We start from the raw sequence: 23,039 nt of genomic DNA, 5'->3' as shown, positions 1-23,039 counted from the left end.
CCATTCTATAGGCACTTTGTAACTATGTATAATAATGGGATTTGTTGTTACATACTCATACATGCACACAATATAACAGTATAATTTCATTAATAGTGTTCCCCAGTATTCACACACACACACACACACCACAAATTATTTTTGAGCAGAAGGCAATAAAACAACAACAAATGGAGGGAAAAGGTCTTCCTTTCTTTATTCTTTTTTTTGAGTCTATCTTTTTTTATTTATATATGACAGAAGAATGCTTTACAATTCTTATTACACATATAGAGCACAATTTTTCATGTCTCTGATTGTGTACAAAGTATATCAAAAGACACACAAAGACACACCAATTCGTGTCTTCATACATGTACTTTGGATAATAATGATCATCACATTCCACCATCCTTGCTAACCCCATGACCCCCTCTTTCCCTTCCACCCCTCTGCCCTATCTAGAGTTCATCTATTCCTCCCATGCTCCCTCTCCCTAACCCATTTTGTCAAATGCTTTTTCTGCATCTATTGCTTCGTGTGGTTTTTGATATGTATAAATTTCAGTCACCACAGTTTACTTAATAATACTCAGTTCCCAACAAATTGTTCAAATTTTAGTGACCACAGTTTATTAACTATGAGTAATTGTATAAAGTACATGTTTTACTGCTATGTCTTTTGTCTACAAATCACTATGTAAGTAACAGATCAATAAATAGATCAGTGGCCAGTCATGGGTCTTCTCTCAGTGTTGGTCAGTTATTGGTCACTGTGTCATTTATTCAGTTTATCCATAGACAGCCAAGTGTATAGTTATGTTGCCTCTTTGTCTCTCAATGATATACCTATGTGAAGTTTTATAAAAATTAATAATCAAAAGAGGGAACTGGCCAACAAAAGTAAAAGTGCAAAAAAGAAACGTGAAGGAACAATTTTGAAGGTGAAATTGAATTGAATAGAAATGGAATTATAGGAGAAAAAGTGACCATGAGAATGTTAACACCACCACTGTTCAAGAGAGCTGCAGATGGAAGATCAGACTTATCAACATAAACTCTGAGATGTGGTGGTGACACAAAGAATAAGATGTCCCAGAGGATATAATACTGGCAAAATCTTCACATTAAAGGAACTCTGGGACAATTCACAACTTTGAGAGCCCAAAGAATAAAACACTGGAAGCAGATCTAAACTTAAAAGAGAGTATGAAAATTTGCCAAGGCATGAAAAAGATGCTCATTTTGTGTCATAAATTACAAAGTTTTCTTGAAAAATAGGGTACTTTGGAGAAAAAGAAGTAAAGAACTGGGGCTGGGGTTGTAGCTCAGTAGTAAAGTGCTTGCCTAGCATGTGTAAGGCACTGGCTTTGATTCTCAGTGCTGCATAAAAATAAATAAAGGTCCATCGACAAAAACAAATTTTAAAAATAACTGAATTCTCAATGCTTTAAATGTTTTAAATTACAACATGCTGAATATATAAGAATTTTGCTATTGGTTTATGTTCCTATGTATTTATCATCAACAATTGGAGAGTTTTTAACATTTCAACTATTATGGTTTGGGTGTGAGCTGTCTCCCAAAAGTTCACGTGTGAGACAATGAAAGATGGTTCAGAGGAGAAATGATTAGGTTGTAAGAGTCTTAACTCAATTAATTAAGAGTCTTAACTCAATTAATTAATATCTGATAGAGATTAACTAAGTGGTAACTGAAGTGGTAGGGTGGAGCTGGAGGAGGTGGGAATTGGGGGTGTGACTTCAAGGTATATATTTGTATCTGGCAAGTGGAGACCTCCCTTTCTGCTTCCTCCTTGTCATGTGAGCTGTTTCCCTATGCCACACTCTTCTGCCATAGTGTTTGGCCTCTAGCCCCAAAGAATGGAGCCAGTCTTCTATGGACAGAGATTTCTGAAACTGTGAGTCCCTGAATAAAATTGTTCTGGTTGGGTTCCTTTAGTTATAGCAGCAAAAAAAAAAAAAAAAAAAAAAAAAAAAAAAAAGCTGACCAAAACATCAACCAAAATTTGTAAAGGTCACAGGAAAATTGGTAATATATTCCATTGGTAGTAAGATCATTTTGCATGGTCTCAGCTTGTGCAATCATATTTTGATGGCGCAATGCTGTGCAGCGTGAGCACTGCCAGGACTCAGGCAGACGGCGCATTCACCTGGGTAAGAAAAATGACTCCCATGAGATGATGCTGACCTAGAGGATGAAGGTGCTGCCATACAGTTATGAGGGGACACTGTCACTCAGGAGGTCTCTCCTCATAATCCATGTACTTAAGTGTAATGTGTTCTGAAGGTTTTGCTTGAAAAAGTAGAGAGATTTTTGACCCTGGTTCCCTGCATATGCATCCCTATTTTCTTTCCTTCAGGGAAGGAGAATGTCTAAGTCAAAACCAAAAAACACTGTCTTGCTTCACGTTAGTTGCTGTGTCAGGGAGGGTGTTAGTTCTTATTCCAGTACTTTCATATGAAGTCATCCTGGCCACTTAATCTTGCAGCACAGTGACACAACAAAACCCTCTCAGCCTAATGGGTTCAGGCACATCTCTCCTGGGCTGGTAGCCAGAAATGGATTGATGAGCTGGTTTAAAAGATGGAAAACATAAGGAATTTTTCAAGCCAAGGAATAAACAACAAAAAGAAAGAAATACAGATTCTGTTAATGGCTATAAATGAGAATTTTTGCTTAAAATCTCAATGATGTTCCACAATGCGGCGAATGTGATATATAACACCAGCAAGGACTGGCTGGGCTTAATGGGGTCACTTGATTTAAATTCCTCAAGAAGCAGTGTTTCTATTTTGGGCCCAATAAAGGAGTCTGCCATGGTATACGTCAATGAATTTAAAAAGGTAAATCATGCCTATAATGTGATCTATTTAAGGGAGAGAGAGTCCTAAGAAGGAACCTGGACAGTGAGACATGAGATGTAATCTTAGACAAAAAGCACAACATAACCTCATCCCTAGAGTAAAGATATACAAAAGGCAGAGCCAGCTTTATTTATAGATGTTCTACCTCTGACTGTAAGATGTAATTTGAGCAACTCCAAGACCTGTCTTATCAGATATATGTCCTTGCCAGGTTCTTATATTTCCTGTCTTTTATCCTGCCTTTAAGAGTTTTTTAGGATCTGCCTTTGACTAGTAGCATGACCCTAAAGCAAGTACCTTTGATTGCAGCTTTGTCACTATAAAGTGAGGAGGTTTAAGGAATAGATCTCTAATGTCTTTCAATTCCATGGCTTCCTGACTCTGAAAGTTTGCATGAGAAATGCCTTTAATTGAAGGAATATTTGGTATTCATAAATTAATTTTCTAAAATTTTTTGTTGTTGTTGATAGACCTTTATTTTATTTATTTATATGCGGTGCTGAGAATCAAACCCAGTGCCTCACATGTGCCAGGCAAGTGTGCTACCGCTGAGCCCCAGCCCCAGCCCCTCTATAAATTAATTTTAACGAATTAAATTTTACTGACATAAGAATTTTATATTGTTCTAGAAAGAATTTAAGGTGATACATTCAGTCAGTGTTCTCCAGTGAAACAGAATCAGTAGGATACATGAAGTTACACAAAAAGATATTTATTATGGGAACTGACTCAAGAGATTATAGAGGCCAAGAACTTGCCATCTGAATTTGCCATCTGAAAGCTGAAAGCCTGTGGTGTAATTCAGTCTGAATCTAAAGGCCTGAGAATCAAGGACGGTGGGCCACTGTTATAAATCCCAGTCAAAGACAGAAGGCCTGAGAACTGGGGGAGAACCAAGGGGCTGGAAGTGATGCCCAGGGTCTGACGGCCCAAGAACCAGAACCTTCCTACCCCGAGGGCAGAGAAAATGGACATACCAAGTCAAGGAGAGAGCAACTCACCCTTCCTCTGCCTTTTTGTTCTATTTAGGTCCCCAGTGGATTAGAGGATGCTTGCTCACATTGTGAGAACAGATTTTCTTTACTCAGGCTACCAATTCAAATGCTAACCTTTTCCAGGAACATCCTCACATATATAACAAAAAAATAATGTTCACTGATTATCTGGACATTATACATAAATCATATATATCCTACATAAATTATATAATTACATATTTTGTTATATATATATATATATATCTTTTATATAAATAAATATATCTGAAGCCTGAGAACCAGAGAAATCGGTGGTGTATGTAACAGTCTAAGGAGAGAAGATGAGATGAGATGCCCTATCTCAAGTAGGAGGCAAAAAAAAAAAAAAAAGAAAGCAGGTGAATACCTCTTTCTTTTGCCTTTAGTTGTACTTAGGCCTGTCATTTTTTTTTCTTTGTACTGGGATTTAAACCCAGAAGAGCTTTACCACTGAGCCATGTCCCCAGCCCTGTTTTTTTTTATTTTGAGACAGGGTCTTGCTAAGTTGCTTAAGCCCTTGCTAAGTTGCTGAGGCTGGCTCTGAACTTATGATCATCCTGCCTCAGCCTTCTGGGTCACTGAGATTACAGATGTGTGCCCCCATGCCTGGTTCAGGACTGTCTTAATTTATTTGTGTTGCTGTAACAAAATAACATAGACTGGGTAGTTTGCAAATAGTAGGGATTTATTTCTCACAGTTCTAGAGGCTGGAAAGTCCAAGGATGGTGTCTGGTGAGAGTTGCATTCTCTGCTTCAGGGTGGTGTCTTGTTGCTGTGTCTTTTGGAGGAATGCTGTGTCCCTGCGTGGAGGAAGGGTCAAAAGGGGCAAACTCACCCTCATCACACCCTCTTATAAGGCACTAACCCATTCATGGGGTGGAGCCATCATGGCCTAATCATCTCCCAGAGGCTCCACCTCTTCATAGTGTTGCATTTGGGATTAAATTTCAACCTGGTTTTGGACACAAATATTCAAACTACAGCAAGACTTTCAGCAGATTAGGTGATCCCACTTTGGGGAGTGATATCTACTGAAACCACCAGTTCAAATGCTAATTTCATTCAGAAACACTGTCTTGGACATGTCTAGAAATGTTTAATGAAGACAACTATGGCCCAGTCAATCATCACAGATGATTTCAGATTGTGAAGATTGTGGAGACATAACAACCAAATACAATGTATGAATCATGACTGGATCTCAGGCAGTGGACAGACACAAAGGCCATTTAGCAGAAGGTACAGCACAACTGTGTTACATGATGCTATTGAATTAATGTTGGTTCTTTTAGATGTGTCCATGTGCTGCAGTTGTGCAGGATAATGACCTTGTTCATGAAAGCTGCAAGATGGAGAACTGAGGACTGTGCTGCCACGAAGTCTATTGTGTATTTTTGGAAGGTTTGGCAAATGATAAGTGTGTCTATATACAGTGGGAAAGATGGAGCAAATGTAATAAGACGCTAACAGCTGGTGAACCTAGTGTGGGATACACTGTTGTACCATCTCTTCCATGAGTTGAAGTTTAAATTTTTTGGGGGGTATTTTTCACTAAGTCTTTGAAATGTTTATCTCCCTCTGTAAACTTTCTGACAACATTTCCTGGCACACACCCCTACATATATTTTTATCCTCCCCATGCCAAGCAGAGAGGAGAAAGACAAGAGGGAGCTCATGTCATCTCTAAGTTCCCAGTTTGTGACACACTCCTGTTAATCCTATTTGGGATTTCTCTGGAAAACTGTTTCTCAAAGAGTGTTCTGTGAACCACCATGAGCCTGCATATAATACTAAATTTGCCTCACACCTACTGAAGTTCTGGAGCTGGGCCCCAGGATGCTGAATTTTAATGAAATCCCCTGTGGTTCCTTTGAACATTGAAGATTGAGAAACCCCATTCCAACATCTGACTTCACACTTAACATCACCAAAAACACCCTCAACAGTATTGAATAGGAACGTGAATTTGCATGTAAAATTATTTTTGGAGATACTGGGGAATGAAATTGACCAAATTATGTTATGTGCATGTACAAATATGTAACAATGAATCCCACTATTATGTATGATTATAATGCACCAATAAGAAAGAGTGAAAATAAAAATAAAATTGCTTTTGGCAGGTTACATTAGAATTTTAAAATTAAAAAATAATTTTCAAATTAAGATATGAATAAAACAATATGACAGTATATACAGAGAACTAACACTCTTAGTCTGTTTTGTGCTGCTGTACCACAGATAAGGAAATTTATAATGAACAGGAATGTATTGACTCCTGATTCTGGAAGTTTGGAAGTCCAAACTGAGGGATCAGCATCTGTGAGGCCCTTCTTGCTGCATCATCCTATGGCAGAAGGCAGCAGGGCAAGAGAACAGGGAGTTTGAGAGAGAGGGAAGGGGGCAAACTTTTCCTTTTATAAGGCTCACATTCCCATGACAAGAAACCCACTGCCGTGACAATGACACTAATCATTCATAAAGAGCAGACTCTTCATAACTCAAACATGCCCCAAAGGCCCCACCTCTGCTTTGGGGGTTAAGTTTCTAACACATCAACTTTGGGGGACACATTCAAAGCATAATTTACTTCTTGATGTGGGAGCTGATTCACCCATTGCTATTTCATCAAATTTATAGTTTGGCCCCTCATACAGACCTCTGTGCATTTCATTCCTAAAAGAATCATACCTCCTTTCTGCCTCTACCCACTCACATTCCTCCATATGATTACCCAGAACACTGCTGCTCATGTTTAAATATAACAATCGTTTTCAGATTAGTTTCTCCACACTGGGTAACATCTTTATTAAATAGGAAGAGGTGGCAGTAACCTGGCTACCTCCTAGGGCAAAGCACAAAACTAATGCTCAGAGGGAGTAAGTACGGGCAATGAAGCTTTGGTTGACACAGAAATGGACCAGAAGAGAGAACATACTGGAAGTGTGGTATTATGTCTGAGTCTGGTGGTGCACTGAAGTTGGGGACCCTGGCCCAGAGAGGACCCAGAGTTTTAAGAGTGCTAATGGGGGGTATGGAGGTGGGGCCAAGGGTGGACCAGAGGGACAGGGGAAAATAACTTTGAATCCAGAATTTTGGCAAAGAGTTTTTAAAAATCACTTTTCCTATTCAGAAATTCTTAAAAGGAACGTTTAAGACACTCCGTTTTCAAGAATTTTGCTCCATAGAGACAAAATCTTCTTGGTTGTACGTACTAAAATGTCATCCTTAGGGATTTGCACTGGAATTGCTTCTAACAAAATAGATAGCCTACATCTTGGGAGCAAATTTTTACCCCTCACAATCAGATAAAGCACAAATCTCTGGGGTATATAAAGAACTAAAAAAGCTAAGCACCAAAAAAAAAAAATAGCTCAATTAATAAATGGGTCAAGGACCTGAACAGACACTTCTCAAAAGAGGATATACAATCAATCAACAAATATATGAAAAAATGTTCATCATCTCTAGCAATTAGAGAAATGCAAATGAAAACCACTCTAAGCTTTCATCTCACTCCAGTCAGAATGGCAGCTATTATGAAGACAAACAACAATAAGTGTTGGCGAGGATGTGGGGAAAAAGGTACACTCATACATTGCTGGTGGGACTGCAAATTGGTATAGCCAACGTGGAAAGCAGTATGGAGATTCCTTGGAAATCTGGAAATGGAACCACCATTTGACTCAGCTGTCCCTCTCCTCCGTCTATACTCAAAGGACTTAAAAACAGGATACTACACGATCACAGCCACATCAATGTTTATAGCAGCACAATTCACAATAGCTAAACTGTGGAACCAACCTAGATGCCCTTCAGTGGATGAGTGGATAAAAAAAAAATGTGGCATAGATACACAATGGAATATTACTCAGCAATAAAAGAGAATAAAATCGTGGCATTAGCAGGTAAATGGAGAAGATAATGCTAAGTGAAGTTCGCCAATCCCCAAAAACCAAATGCTGAATGTTTTCTCTGATATAAGGAAGCTGACTCATAGTGGGGTAGGGAGAGGGAACATGGGAGGAATAGATGAATTCTAGGTAGGGAAGAGGGGTGGGAGGGGAAGGGAGGAGGCAGGGGATTAGCAAAGATGGTGGAATATGATGGACATCATTATCCAAAGTACATGTATGAAGACACGAATTGGAGTGAATATACTTTGTATACAACCAGAAATATAAAAAATTGTGCTGTATATGTGTAATAAGAATTGTAATGGATTCCACTGTAATTTCTTTTAAAAAATCAATTAAAAATTTTTTAAAAACAAACAACAAAAAAACAAAATGCCTCATGAGCCCCGCCCCCCCACCCAGAGAACGCACCACCCTCCCAGCCTGGTCATGACTGAGATTGAAATTGGAATCAGGAGCTAATCAAAGGTACGACACCGTTTCTCTAATCTCTGTTGCTTACTTGTGATAAGTGAGGGATCACTGGGGAGAGGAAGAGGAGGGACTCTTAATGGGGTAAAGAAAACATTGTATAATTGATTATGGTGTTGATGGGACAACCTTGTGATTATACTAAAACTCATTAAATTGTGCTCTTTAATTGGGTGAATTGTATGGAATGTGAATCATATCTCTTAATAAAGCTGTTATATATGTTTTAAAAATCACTAGAACTGGGGGCAGTGGTTCACACCTGTAATCCCAGTTACTTAGGAGTCTCAGGCAGGCAATAAACAAATTAATTTAATTGAATTAAACCATTGGAAACCTATCTAGCAGAAGCAGGTGAGGCCTCTTTGTGATTTTATACTGACCCCTGGGTCCAGCATTGGCAGCTACGTGTTACAAAGGCTAAGGGAAAACTGCAGGAAACTTGTTAGCCAAGTTGGGAGAGAGCTAATTGCTAAGTTTGGGATATAATTGTGAGTGTGTCCCTCAAAGTGCTGGTACTCAGTGTAGGGATGTTGGGAGGTGGGACCTCAAGTCAACTGGGGACACTGCCCTGAGAAGGAACTGTGAAGCTCTGGCTTCCTGTCTGGCAATGTGACTTCTCCCTGTTACATATACTCCTGCCATGATGCTATGAGGTCCTCACTGGGGCAGAGCTGATGCTGGTGACCTCCCCTCAAACCTCCAGAACCAAGAGCTAAATAAACCTCTCTTCTTTATGAAGTTTTCCTGCCTCAGGGATTTTCCATATAGTAACACAACAGACTAAGACTAATCACGAAGCTTTTCAAGAAGCATGGATAAAAATGAAAAAGACCCATTTCTGTGTGTCTCCTACCCATTTCATCTGTTTTAAAATAGACTAAGTAAGCGGAGGGATGAAAAAGACAAGGTGGGATGTGGGCTACATTTTAGTCAAAATTCAATATATTATTTTAAATGTGACAGCGTGTCTGAAGAGCTGACACCAAGATGACGTGGGCTGAGTGAGATGAGTAGGATTGTTCATGTACTGTTATTATAATAATTGAATTTTCAGAAGCAAGGATTTATAGACAGGCACCTGTAACTGCCAGCCTGCATCCTTGGGTGTTACTTGATGTTTTAGGGAACCTCAAAACTCGCTGCTTCATTTGTTTTGAGTTTATAAGTCTCAGCAACAGTAATTTGGCCTCTTCTTTAAGCCGTCTCACCCAAAACACTTTAGGGCTTTGGGGGGATGAGGAGAGGTAGAAGAATAGAAAAATATGACTATTAAGTAATGAGCTTTTCAAGCTTCAGAATACACGAATCAAGTGATGAACAACCCAGATTCTCTGACTTCCCTCTGAGAAAGTGGTGCCACTTAAGGTATGAGATCTGGCCCTCTGGGTCAGGGTGTAGGTCAGGACATCACATTGCCAGGGGCTGTGAGGTATATAGAAAGAGGTGCCTTGGGGAGAAACAGAAGGAGAAGTCAGAGAGATCATCTAAAGGAGTCACTAATCACAAAAGACAGGGTCAAGAGGGACAATTAAATACAGGGGCTCCAGAGAAACTAAATAAGAAAAGAAGATTTGAAGCAAAGGGTGGGGGAGGGGCTGAAGGGACATTTCAGTGGCCTTCGTGGAGCACTACAAGATCCGACAGGTTGACCCTGGAGGGACAAGGAGGAGGAGGGAGCTCAAATGCTGGGACTGTCTCCCTGTTCCTTGTTCCATGAATATTCTTCCTAGAGCCAAATCAAGGAATTCTGGAATCCAGTATTTCCACGAGTCAGTCCAAGGATAATAGTGCTTATGTTTAAGGATCTCTGAAGCTGTAGCCGGATCCATTGCCAAAAAACCCTCACTACTGGAAAATTCTCTTTTATATCAAACTGCACATTTCTTACCTAGGCCACTTATTGGCTGGGGTGTCAACACACAACTGTGAATGTGTTGGAGGCCAACTAATCTCTGTAAGGGTTTGTTTTTTTATTTGTAAAATGGAAGCAATACTAAGATCAGTTTTATTTTAGGGGCTAAATGAGATGAGACCCATAAACATAGAGAGTGGTCCTCGGCATATGGTATGCATTGATTTCAGCATTAGACTCAGTATTAATATTAGTATTTCTGTAACCCTTAATAATATTGAAGCCTACACTGCTAGAGTTTATACTAATCAGAAGGGGCTCTTTATCTGGCAGTTTGGTAGTGAAGCCTAGTCCTCGTCATGGAGTTGCAGAATGATGGACTGCGCAGTCTGGTGCATGGGTGGTAAGCACAGGCTGCAGCTGCACAGAGCCTGCCATGCTGGTTCAGGCCTGAGGTGCAGCAAGCCAGGGTGCTCAGACCTGTCCTGTTGTACTGCAGCAGCCCAGCCTGGACTACACACATCACTGCAGCGGGACACCTCTGAGCATCCACTATCTCATCAACCTCTTGCTTCCCAATAAATGGCTGGGAAACAAAAGTGGAAAAGACCTGAATAGGATTGCAGGGCTAACCAATCACATACTTTCCCAAGCCCCGATTAGTATATTTGGACCAATAGCATTAGTACTATTAGCTTGATACCATCCCATTTATTGGTTCTTGATTCTACTTCTTGTGCTTTAGGAGTCTTGTTGAGGAATTTGGCTCCTAAGCTGACATGGTGGAGATTTAGGCCTACTTTTTCGTCTGTTAAACTCAGGGTTTCTGTTCTAGTGCCTACGTCCTTGATCCACTTTGAGTTGAGTTTTGTGTAGGGTGAGAGATAGGGGTTTAATTTCATTTTGCTACATATGGATTTTCAGTTTTCCCAGCACCATTTGTTGAAGAGGCTATCTTTTCTCCAGTGTATGTTTATGACATGTTTGTCTAGTATGAGAAAACTGTATTTATGTTGGTTTCTCTCTGTACAGAATGGTATCAAACTAAAAACCTTCTTTACAGCAAAGGAAACAATCAATAACATAAAGAGAAAGCCTACAGAACAGGAGAAAGTCTTTGCCACCTGCACCACAGATAGAGCATTAATCTTCGGGATCTATGAAGAACTAAAAAATCTTAACACTAAAAAAATCAAATAACCCAATCAACAAATGGGCAAAGGAATGGAACAGACACTTCACAGAAGAAATGTGATTGGTCAACAAATACATGAAAAAATGTTTAACATCTCTAACAATTAGAGAAATGCAAATAAAAACTATACTGAGATTTCATCTCATTCCAGTCAGAGTGGCAGTTCAAGAATACAAGTAACAGTAAATGTTGGTGAGGATGTGGAGAAAAAGGTACACTCATACATTGCTGGTGGGTCTGCAAATTGGTGCAACTGCTATGGAAAGCAGTATAGAGATTCCTCAGAAAACTTGGAATGAAACCACCATTTAACCCAGTTATCCCACTCCTTGGCATATACCCAAGGAACTTAAAACCAGCATACTATAGTGATGCAGCCACATGAATGTTAATAGCAGCTCAAATCACAATAGCTATGAAACCAACCTTGGTGTCCTCCAACAGATGAATGGATAAAGAAAATGAGGTATATATACATAATGGACTATTACCCAACCATAAAGAAGAATGAAATTATGGCATTTGCCAGTAAATGGATGGAACTGGGAACTATCATGTTAAGTGAAATAAGCCAATCCCCCCAAACCAAAGGCTAAATATTCTCTCTGATATGCAGATGCTAACACAGAATAAGGGGGGTGGTAAGAATAGAAGACAGGGAAGAATAGAAGTTCAGTGGATTAGACAAAAGAGAATGAAGGTAAAGGAGGAAGGATGGGAATAGGAAAGACAGCAGAATGAATCAGCATTACTTTCCTATGGTCATATATGAATACATGACCAGTGAAACTCTACATCATGTACAGCCACAAGAATGGGAAATTATACTCCATGTATGTATAATATGTCAGAATGCATTCTACTGTTATGTAAAACTAAAAAGAACAAATTAAAAAAAACCAAAAACTCTGATTAGCACAAATTTGGACCAAGAACATTCACCCAAGTGCTACATAAACCCCAAGACTAGCACAATCAAGTCACAACCCCTCTCAGGTCCCCTCTTGCCCCTATAAGAATTCTGTCATTTCTTCACACTTGAATAAATCCTACTCTTTTCACTCTTGACTTCTGTTGTCCTGTAAATTTCATTCTTTGGATTTTTGAGACAAGAACCTGGAATGAAGTTGGTGGTGAGCTGCTGGGGTCTGGTGCAACACTGGAGGGCGTAACCTGCCAATTGGAGCTGCAACACTGACAGCTGCAACATGCCACTTGATAGTAGTGGAGAAGAAATGGGTTTTGCTGGCTGAGATCCTCAGAGTAGACCCTGGTGTGCATCTCCTGCTGTGATTAGCTGCTAACACTGAAATGGTCTTTCTCAGCCACAAAGGCATGAGCTTGCACAGGACACTCCTGCCAAAAGAAGTGGAGAGTCAAGTTCCTTCACAAACTCAGTTTTCAATAGTACCCCTAAGTTTCTTGATAACACTGATGAACAGGAAATGTAGATATTGTTCTACTAAAAGCTTGCTGCATGACAGATCCTTGGGACATGCCTGGTTAGTATTAGCTCTTTTTAACCTGCATAATGACCAGTGGATAAACAAACCCTGTTTTATACATGAGGAAACAAATTCAGAAAAGTCAGTGCCTTGCCCAAGGACTTAACAGCTGGTAAGTTAGGGGAAAGAACTTGAATATAGTCCTATGAAACTCTAAAGCTTCCACCTAGAATAAGAGAAACCATTAGATAATCCAGTAGAGACTTGTAGATTTTCCCAGTAGGTTTTCTAAACCTTTCTTGAAGTCATTTATATTTTCAGTGTATACTGGTCTCTATATTAAATTCTTCAAGCTTCCCATAATATTCTACACTTTTCTCTGAAGTGACTTATGGTCAATACAGTATCATAGGAGACTATGTGGGTACAATTTCCAGCCTCTCACCCTCTCTACTTCTTTCATAGTTGTTCTACTTTTATCTGTTAGGATTCTACATAAGATGATACCTTTTAAGGGGGGGGGGCGGGGAAGCTTGTTTCTAATAATATAAATGTTTTTAAAAATCAAAACCTGAAGCTGTTGTTAATATTTGTCTTTATTTTCTCAAAACAACCTACTAAAAAATGCCCTACCCTCATTTCTTATATTCTAAGATTTGATGCACAGGTGTCTGTTTCTGCTCTCTACACCCTTCAGGGATTTTTAAATTTAAAATAATTAATATGTTAGACATAACTTGTTTTTCTCTGTTATGTTTTCCTTTGGAGAACTTTCCTTTACTAATCCCATGTACTTCTAGGAGGGCTCATTCATTACCCAGACATGGCTGATCATGTATTCCATTATTATGCAGGAAAATTTATTAGTTCGAGAATGGATATGTGACTGAAGCCTACAACAAATTTGAGTCCTTTCCCAGATTAATATATTGTCATTGGGAAAGAAAAACACTCTACTAGATTGCAATCTCCTGCAACTGGTAGCAATGTTGCCCCTATACACAACAGATAATAGCTAATGAATAAAACCATGCAAGGATGAGCAAGAGCAGAGAATGGAGGGGAAAGTCAGTCGTGATGACGTCATTTGAGCCCCCAGATCCAGTTGAGCCAGAAACAACTTCCATACATGGATTTTCCCATTTTGATGAGCCAAGATTTCACTTCTTCCTGGATGCCTTCCCAAATTAGTCCTATCATTCTTGACTGCATTGTCCTTTGTCTCCCTGGCATTTGAGGATTTATGCAACACTTACTTGGGCATGTCAACAATGCTGTTGTGACAAATAAGTGTCCTTCACTTATCTTAAACATAGACCTCAGTTGCTTCCTCATTCAGAAAGCTAGTTTCTAGAGCAAGTGGTCATTGCCTCCAAATCTACAGTGTCTCAGGGACTCTTAATAATTGAGCATGACTTTCCCAGAGGACAGTAATGCATTTTATTTAGGAAAACTGAACATTTTGCCCTTTGTTGCATTAAGAAGAGTGACTGTCAGCTTCTTCTGGAAGCTCTGACCAGTGGTCTGCCTCATGGACAAGTAGAGTGGTGACCATGTCCTCAGTTCTGGTCTTTACCATGTGCCTTCTTTTTATGAGTGAGAATTTTCTGTTATCTCTATTTTATCATTCTCTTCTTTTCATTGCTTGCAGTTGGAGATGCTACATAAGAAGGAAAATGATTTGTGGAAGATGCTGAGAGTATGGCTCAGTGGCAGAGTGCTTGCCTAACATGTGCAAGGCCTTGGGTTTGACCCCAAGCATCACCCAAAAGAAAATTGTTTGGGGTTAAATAATATGATCCCTTATTGTTCAGTAATTGTTTCACATATGGGAACATTTTGATTAGAATTCCACAGAGGATTAAATGAAATAATAGCTGCAATGTTCTTTGTGGGTCTCTGGCACATCATAGGTATTTTAAAAACATTATCTTGCTTCTTGTTTTCTCACTGTAACCCTTAGCACATTTCCTTTTCCTGTATTATAATACTTTACTATAGTAAATTAACAAAATTAGGGAAAAACCAGGAACATCTTTTCTTGCACTTGATCAGTTAGCAAATATTCATTGAGCATCTACTATATTCAAGACACTGAAAGACGCTGGGGACCTGAGACTGACCACAAGAGAGTTTCTGCTCATTATATGTAATGGTTTTATTAGTGGAATTCTTAAGAGAGATTCTCTATTTTGTATCCAAACTGAGAGGTCTCCCATCTCATGTGACTTATGAAAATCCGTAGCAGCATTTTAAAGCACAGCTACTAAAAATGTTAATTTTTGCTTTCCTTACCTGTTGCTGACAAAGAGATTCTCACATGATCTAACTGCTGGTCATTGTAACATGGGACCAGGGAGCCTTGCCTTGGTCAAGGCCACTAAAGGAATCTAACACAGGTGGCTGCAAGGCTGTCCTTACCATGTGCATCACTCCATGAGGGCATAAGCAAGGCTCTAAATTCTTCCTAGATTCTGGCAGGGCAAGAACTGCATTAATTTTCCCCATAGCAGTGATGAAGGGAAAATGTTTTCCCTTGCATTCTTCACAGAATAACTAAATTGCTTCAGTTATATTTTTCATAAAAACAATGTCTGAACTCAAATGTCTCCTTAGGATGTAGTTATAAGCACATCAAAGGCTTCTGAGGGGAGACCCTCTCTGTCTCAGCAGGAAAACCAGTGGAATTCAAACAGCCTCATCCTATATTGTGTGGTGCTGGCTTTGAGCTCAGAGAGTGTTCAAGGGGAAGTGGAAGACTCTGGGGATGAAGGGATATTCTCAAACTTTATTTACAAAGCCAAATGCATTCTGAGAGAAGAATGCACATCTCCATGAATCTGAGACCATTCATTCTCTCAACTCATCTAAATGATTTAGAACCACAGGCCTAAAACTGTGGAATCATCCTGGCTTCTTCTTTTCCTTTCATACCCCATTTCTGCTCTATAGGAAATCTTGCTGGCTCTGTTATAAAAACAAACATGCAGAATCCCACCATTTCTCTTCTCCTCTCCTGTTTGCATACTGGTCCAAGCCATCAGCACCTCCCACATGGGTTATTGCAGGACCTCTGATGTGGCTTCCTGTTCTCATCATTGTCCTCATGCAGGCCACTCTCAATTCGGAGTGATCCTTCTAAAACTTAATTCAGATTGTGTCCCTCCTCTATTCAGAATCCTGCAGTGTGGGTCTCTGTCACATCATAGGTATTTTAAAAACATTAGAGTAAAAGCCATCTTTAGATCTATCTGGCTTCTCTGACCTGCCTGGCCTCACCTATCAGCCCTGGCTTGACCCAGTTAGCCACAGTGGACTCTGTGTGGTTCTGAAAGCAGAACTTTCCATGGAAGCTTCCCCCTGCTTGGACGCTCACCCCCAGAGGTCTCCATGTTGCACTTCCTCAGCTCTTTGAGTCTTTACTCATCTGCCCAGGAAGGTTTATCATGTGCATCTCATAATAACTGCAACCTGCCCTCAGGTAATCCTTCTCCATCCTTCTATTATGATTTATCACCTTCTAATAGAATATAAAATGTATTTATATATTTAGGTTTTTTACTATCTTCTACTATAAGACTAAAGTCTCCCAAGGTGGAGAAATTGTTTTGTTTTCCACCACAGTTTCTCTCCAATGCTGAGAATAGCACTGGTTATACAGCAGGAGTTCAGTATCTATTTGTTGAGTGAATATGTGGTTTCTTCAGAAAAGATCCACTTGTAGCTCAGAATGGACAGTGAATGAGCCTCAGTGCCTCTCTCCCCAAGTTTTTTCCAAGGCATAGAGAAATTCATAATTACTGGGAGCCTCTCTGTGGGCTCAATCATGCCTTCGTGCCTGCTTCTTAGGGTGGAGGATCACTCACTGCTAATTATCCAGAGAAAAGATGGCTAAATTATGGTATTGCTTGTAAAGTGCAGCAATTTTCTTAAAATTGGTTAATGTGAGTGCTCAAGAGTATGAATCTTAGACAATTCCAGATTTCAGTCTTCTGGGAGTTCACAGAACAGCTTTCAGGTAAAAAGAAAAATGGGCTCCAAAATTCCCTTGGAAAATCCTCTTCCTCCTTTCTCTTTCTGTTTTTAACCCTTGAATATTCTGGTCATCTTTGGAGGAAAAAAAATGAAGTTAAACAAGCTATTTCAATGACATGGAAATTACTTTAGATCTAACACTAACATTGATTAGAAATTTGAGCTTTGGTGTATTTTCTTTGGCATCACACTTTGTTTTTTGAATGACCAGAGTGGGGAAATGAGTCCAGGTGTCTCAAGTCTGCATGGGTCCAGGGTAGGAGCTGAAATGCCTTTTTTGTACAATTAGCTGCCACTCTTTGGAACTAAACTTAGGAAGAAGAGGAAAGTTGTAAGGAAGGTTGCACAATTTCAGTTTAGATGAGCAGTTGAAGCATATTTTGCTGATGGGGTCATTACAACCCGGCTATGCTGACCTGAAATCCAAGGAGGTGCAGCACTGTTTCTAGCCTGGAGAACAGAGCTGCCTGTTTTCCAGGAGCATGCTTTGGAAGCAGGTAACAATAGAGTCCCCTTCATATCCACCCAGCCGGCAAACTACGTGGGTAGACTGTACATTGTTAGTTGATAGCATGTGCTCAGATATGGTGACTGTTTTTTAAAAGGAAAAAGGAGGCAGAGAGATACTGACAAAGAAATCCAGGGGTTCTATATATACACCAAAATTTGTGCTTCCCACAGCTGACTCGACAGGGCTGAGCTAAAATTGGAAGAAATAGATCCCTATTCCACCCAAAGAAAATAGAAAAAAAGAAGCCACCCATGACCAGGTAGGATCTTCAAGTTTCTGAGACTCTGACTTGTATATATTTTATGTTGAGTTTTAAGCTTCCTTAGTAATAATTACTTTGAAATAGGACTCATAATTTATCTATTGCTTATGAAGGGCTAGGCACCCAGCTAGAAATCCAAATACATCATTTAGCCCTCAAAATAACTAACATAATAATCAATGCTCCCATTTTGCAGGTGAGCAAAGTAACGCTTAGAGAAGTTAAATGATTTGCATGAGGGTATATTCAGGAATGGCCTTGAGTTCAGACCTATGTACTCTGAACCTCCTGCCTTTAAGCATCATGTCATATCTCTTAACATGTTGCTTCCCAAACTTATCTGATCCACCCCTTTCATAGCAAATACTTTAATACTCCTTTATTATTCTAAAGTCAAAGTCATAAATACTGCTGACTACCCTGTAATTTAAAAATATACTTAGTATCCTATGCATAATAAAAAGAAAAGAGAAAAGGAAAGTAATTTATAATAAAATAATGAGGCAGGAAGATAGATCTCCCATAGGCAGCCAGGATAAAGGCCTCAGAGAAGGCAAAGAGGGAAGGGGGCCATGACGCCACCCTGAAGGGAGACCTCAGGTCTGGAGGACATCCTGTGACTTGGTACTCCCTGTCAGCTTAAATCACATGACTTCTTCTGAGTTAGAATACCCATTTCTGTTCCTCACAGCTTCAACTACTTCCTTGGTCACCCTTGCCCCTACCCTTAGCAATGGTCAACTACAAAGTAGACTACTGGAGTGACCAGCACCCCGACAGAGCAGGTCCCTGCTCAGGAGGAGTGAGCTACCTGGGAAAATTAAAAGTCTGAAATAATCAATAAGAAATAAGACAAAGCCAAAGATAGATTTTTAAAAGCATCTGATGGGTCTTCAATCCTGACAGGAGCTGAAACCAAATAACTGAAAAAAAGCCTGAATTCTTCTTTTTGTGTGTGTGTGTGTGTGTGTGTGTGTGTGTGTGAGTGAGTGAAGGCAAGCACTCTACCATTTGAGCTATATGCCCAGCCCCTGATTCTTTATTTAAGGGGAAGTACATCAAAAGCAGGGATAAGGTTTCAGTGGGAGGGGTTTTGCTTCAGTGCTAGCTTCCTGGTATGGCAGGAGTCTTTCAGTAAACAGGTTGATTGGCATTTGGCAAGTTTCACCCATCTCAGGGAATCTGTGCTTCAACTTAAGTGGTGAGCTAGAACAGGGTGACAATGTGAATTAGGCATTCTCAAACCAGTGGATTCCTCCTGGGAGTTTCTAATACCAGGCTTCCCTTCCTAATGGCTTGAACGTTGCACAGTTCACGCCATGTTTATACATGTTTGTTTATTTATTTTTAAATAATTTTTTATTTGTTCTAATTTGTTGCACATGACAGCAGAGTGCATTTCATAGTACATAAATGGAGCACAATGTTTCATTTCCCTGGTTATAAACAAAGTAGAGTCACACCATTCATGTCTTCATACCTGTACCTAGGATAATGATGTCCATCTCATTCCACCATCTTTCCTACCCCTGGTGGCCCCTCCTTTCTCCTCCCTCCCTTTTGCTCTATCCAAAGTTCCTCCATTTCTCCCATGCTCCCCCCAGCCCCCATTATGGATCAGTATCCACTTAACAGAGAATACTTTCAGCCTTTGGTTTTTTGGGATTGGCTTATTTAATTTAGCATGATATTGTCCATTTACCTGCAAATGCCATGATTTTATTCTCTTTTAATGCTGAGTAACATTCCATTATTTATATTCTATTAAGAAATCACCAATAAATCTGATTCTTAAAAATAATATTAGAGGCGGGCCTTCGACCCACCGGCAGAAGAGGAGCAGCGACCTGCTGAGAGGCAGAGCCGCCCCCTCCCCCTGCACCGGCAAGGTAGAGGGAACTGTGACCACGCACAGAGCAGGCCCAGCGGCCTGCTGAGGGGCAGAGCCACCCCCCACCCCCCGCGCCTGCCAGGTGACCACCGACAGAAAAGGCCCAGTGGCCCGCGGCGGGACAGAGCTTCCAATCACTCCTGCAAGGTAGGCGGGCCTGCGACCCACCGGCAGAAGAGGAGCAGCAGCCTGCTGAGAGGCTGAGCCGCCCCCTCCCCCTGCGCCGGCAAAGTAGAGGGAACTGTGACCATGCACGGAGCAGGCCCAGCGGCCTGCTGAGGGGCAGAGCCGCCCCACACCCCCCGCGCCTGCCAGGTAGGGGAACTGTGACCACCGACAGAAAAGGCCCAGTGGCCCGCGGTGGGACAGAGCTTCCAATCACTCCTGCAAGGTAGGCGGGCCTGCAACCCACCGGCAGAAGAGGAGCAGGACCTGCTGGGAGGCAGAGCCGCCCCCTCCCCCCAGCGCCTGCAAGGTAGACGGAACTGTGACCACCATCAGAACAGGCCAGACCTGCAACCAAGAGACAGAACAGGCCCAGTGGCCTGAGGAAGGGTAGAGCCGCCCCCCCCCCCGCGCCTGCAAGGTAGGCGCACCTGCGACCCATTGGCAGTACAGCCCCAGAGGCCTGCAGAGGGGCAGTGCAGCTGCCTGCGCCTGCAAAGTAGACAGAACTGTGACCACCGACAGAACAAGCCTAGTGGCCCGCAGAGGGACAGAGCCGCCGCCCGCGCCTGCGAGGGAGACTTTGCAACTAAACAAGACCAATATAAATATATAGGGGGAAAATTCAATAGCACAACAGTTTCACCAAGTAGAAAGGAACGCGAACAGTATGAAGAGACAAGGAAAGAAAGGACCACAAGCATTGCAGGTCAACTCAACGTTAGAAGAGGTAATAGCTGCAGCAGATGGAATGTCAGATAAAGAATTCAGGATATACATGCTTCAGATGATCTGGAGTCTCAAGGAAGACATCAGACAGCAAAATCAGACAATGAAAGATCACTTCAACAATGAATTACATAAACAAATCCAAGAAGCAAAAGATCAACTATACAGGGAAATAGAGGTTATAAAAAACAAACAAACAGAAATCCTAGAAATGCAGGAAGCAATAAGCCAACTTAAAAACTCAATTGAGAATACTACCAGCAGAGTAGAACACTTAGAAGACAGAACATCAGACAATGAAGATAAAGTATTTCAACTTGAAAAGAACATAGACAGCTCAGCAAGACTGTTAAGAAACCATGAGCAGAACATCCAAGAAATATGGGATAACATCAAGAGACCAAATTTAAGAGTCATTGGGATACAGGAAGGGACAGAGTTTCAAACCAAAGGAATGAGCAATCTATTCAATGAAATAATACGAGAAAACTTCCCAGACTTGAAGAATGAGACAGAACCCCAAATCCTAGAAGCCTACAGGACGCCGAATGTGCAAAATCATAAGAGACCCACACCTAGACACATTATAATGAAGATGCCCAACATACAGAATAAGGAGAGAATTTTAAAAGCTACAAGAGAAAGGAAGCAGATCACATTTAGGGGTAAGCCAATCAGGATAACAGCTGATCTTTCAACACAGACTCTGAAAGCTAGAAGATCCTGGAATAACATATTTCAAACACTGAAAGAAAATGGGTTCCAACCAAGAATTGTGTTTCCAGCGAAATTAAGCTTCAGGATGGAAGATGAAATTAAAACCTTCCACGATAAACAAAAGTTAAAAGAATTTGCAGCTAGAAAACCATCTCTTCAAAACATCCTTGGCAAAACATTACAGGAAGAGGAAATGGAAAATAACAATGAAAACCAACAGTGGGAGGTAGGACACTAAAGGGGGGAAAATAATCAAAGAGGAAAACAAACCATGTTTAGTAACATAAATAAACAAATATGGCTGGAAGAACAACCCATATCTCAATAATAACCCTAAATGTTAATGGCTTAAACTCACCAATCAAGAGACACAGGCTAGTAGAATGGATTACAAAACAAGACCCAACAATATGCTGCCTACAGGACACGCATTTGATAGGAAAAGACATACATAGGCTGAAGGTGAAAGGTTGGGAAAAATCATATCACTCATATGGACTTCGGAAACAAGCAGGAGTATCCATACTCATATCAAATAAAATAGATTTCAAGCCAAAGTTAATCAAAAGGGATAAAGAGGGACACTACATACTGCTCAAGGGAACCATACACCAACAAGACATAACAATCATAAATATATATGCCCCAAACAATGGTGCAGCTATGTTCATCAAACAAACTCTTCTCAAGTTCAAGAGTCTAATAGACCACCATACAATAATCATGGGAGACATCAACACACCTCTATCACCACTGGACAGATCTTCCAAACAAAAGTTGAATAAGGAAACTATAGAACTCAATAACACAATTAATAACCTAGACTTAATTGACATATATAGAATATACCACCCAACATCAAGCAGTTACACTTTTTTCTCAGCAGCACATGGATCCTTCTCAAAAATAGATCATATATTATGTCACAGGGCAACTCTTAGACAATATAAAGGAGTAGAGATAATACCATGCATCCTATCTGATCATAATGGAATGGAACTGAAAATCAACGATAAAAGAAGGAAGGGAAAAGAATACATCACTTGGAGAATGAACAATAGGTTACTGAATGATCAATGGGTTATAGAAGACATCAAGGAAGAAATTAAAAAATTCTTAGAGATTAATGAAAACACAGACACAACATATCGGAATCTATGGGACACATTGAAAGCAGTTCTAAGAGGAAAATTCATTGCTTGGAGTTCATTCCTTAAAAAAAGAAATAACCAACAAATAAATGATCTCATACTTCATCTCAAAATCCTAGAAAAAGAAGAGCAAAACAACAGCAAAAGAAGTAGAAGGCAAGAAATAATGAAAATCAGAGCTGAAATTAATGAAATCGAAACAAAAGAAACAATTGAAAAAATTGACAAAACTAAAAGTTGGTTCTTTGAAAAAATAAACAAAATCGACAGACCCTTAGCCATGCTAGCGAAGAGAAGAAGAGAGAGAACTCAAATTACTAACATACGGGATGAAAGAGGCAATATCACAACAGACACTTCAGAAATACAGAAGATAATCAAAAATTATTTTGAATCCTTATACTCCAATAAATTAGAAGATAGTGAAGGCATAGATAAATTTCTTAAGTCATATGATCTGCCCAGATTGAGTCAGGAGGATATAGACAACCTAAACAGACCAATATCAATTGAGGAAATAGAAGAAACCATCAAAAGACTACCAACTAAGAAAAGCCCAGGACCGGATGGGTATACAGCAGAGTTTTACAAAACCTTTAAAGAGGAACTAATACCAATACTTTTCAAGCTACTTCGGGAAATAGAAAAAGAGGGAGAACTTCCAAATTCATTCTACGAGGCCAACATCACCCTGATACCTAAACCAGACAAAGACACTTCAAAGAAAGAAAACTACAGACCAATATCTCTAATGAACCTAGATGCAAAAATCCTCAATAAAATTCTGGCCACTCGGATACAAAAACTTATCAA

The sequence above is a fragment of the Marmota monax genome, unplaced genomic scaffold, assembly GCF_021218885.2.
Source record: "Marmota monax isolate L192 unplaced genomic scaffold, Marmota_monax_Labrador192_F-V1.1 WCK01_AAM20220418_F8-fsc00018, whole genome shotgun sequence".
NCBI classification, from domain to species: Eukaryota; Metazoa; Chordata; class Mammalia; order Rodentia; family Sciuridae; genus Marmota; species Marmota monax.
The sequence above is the reverse complement of the archived record's forward strand: the minus strand, read 5'-3'. Positions refer to the sequence as shown.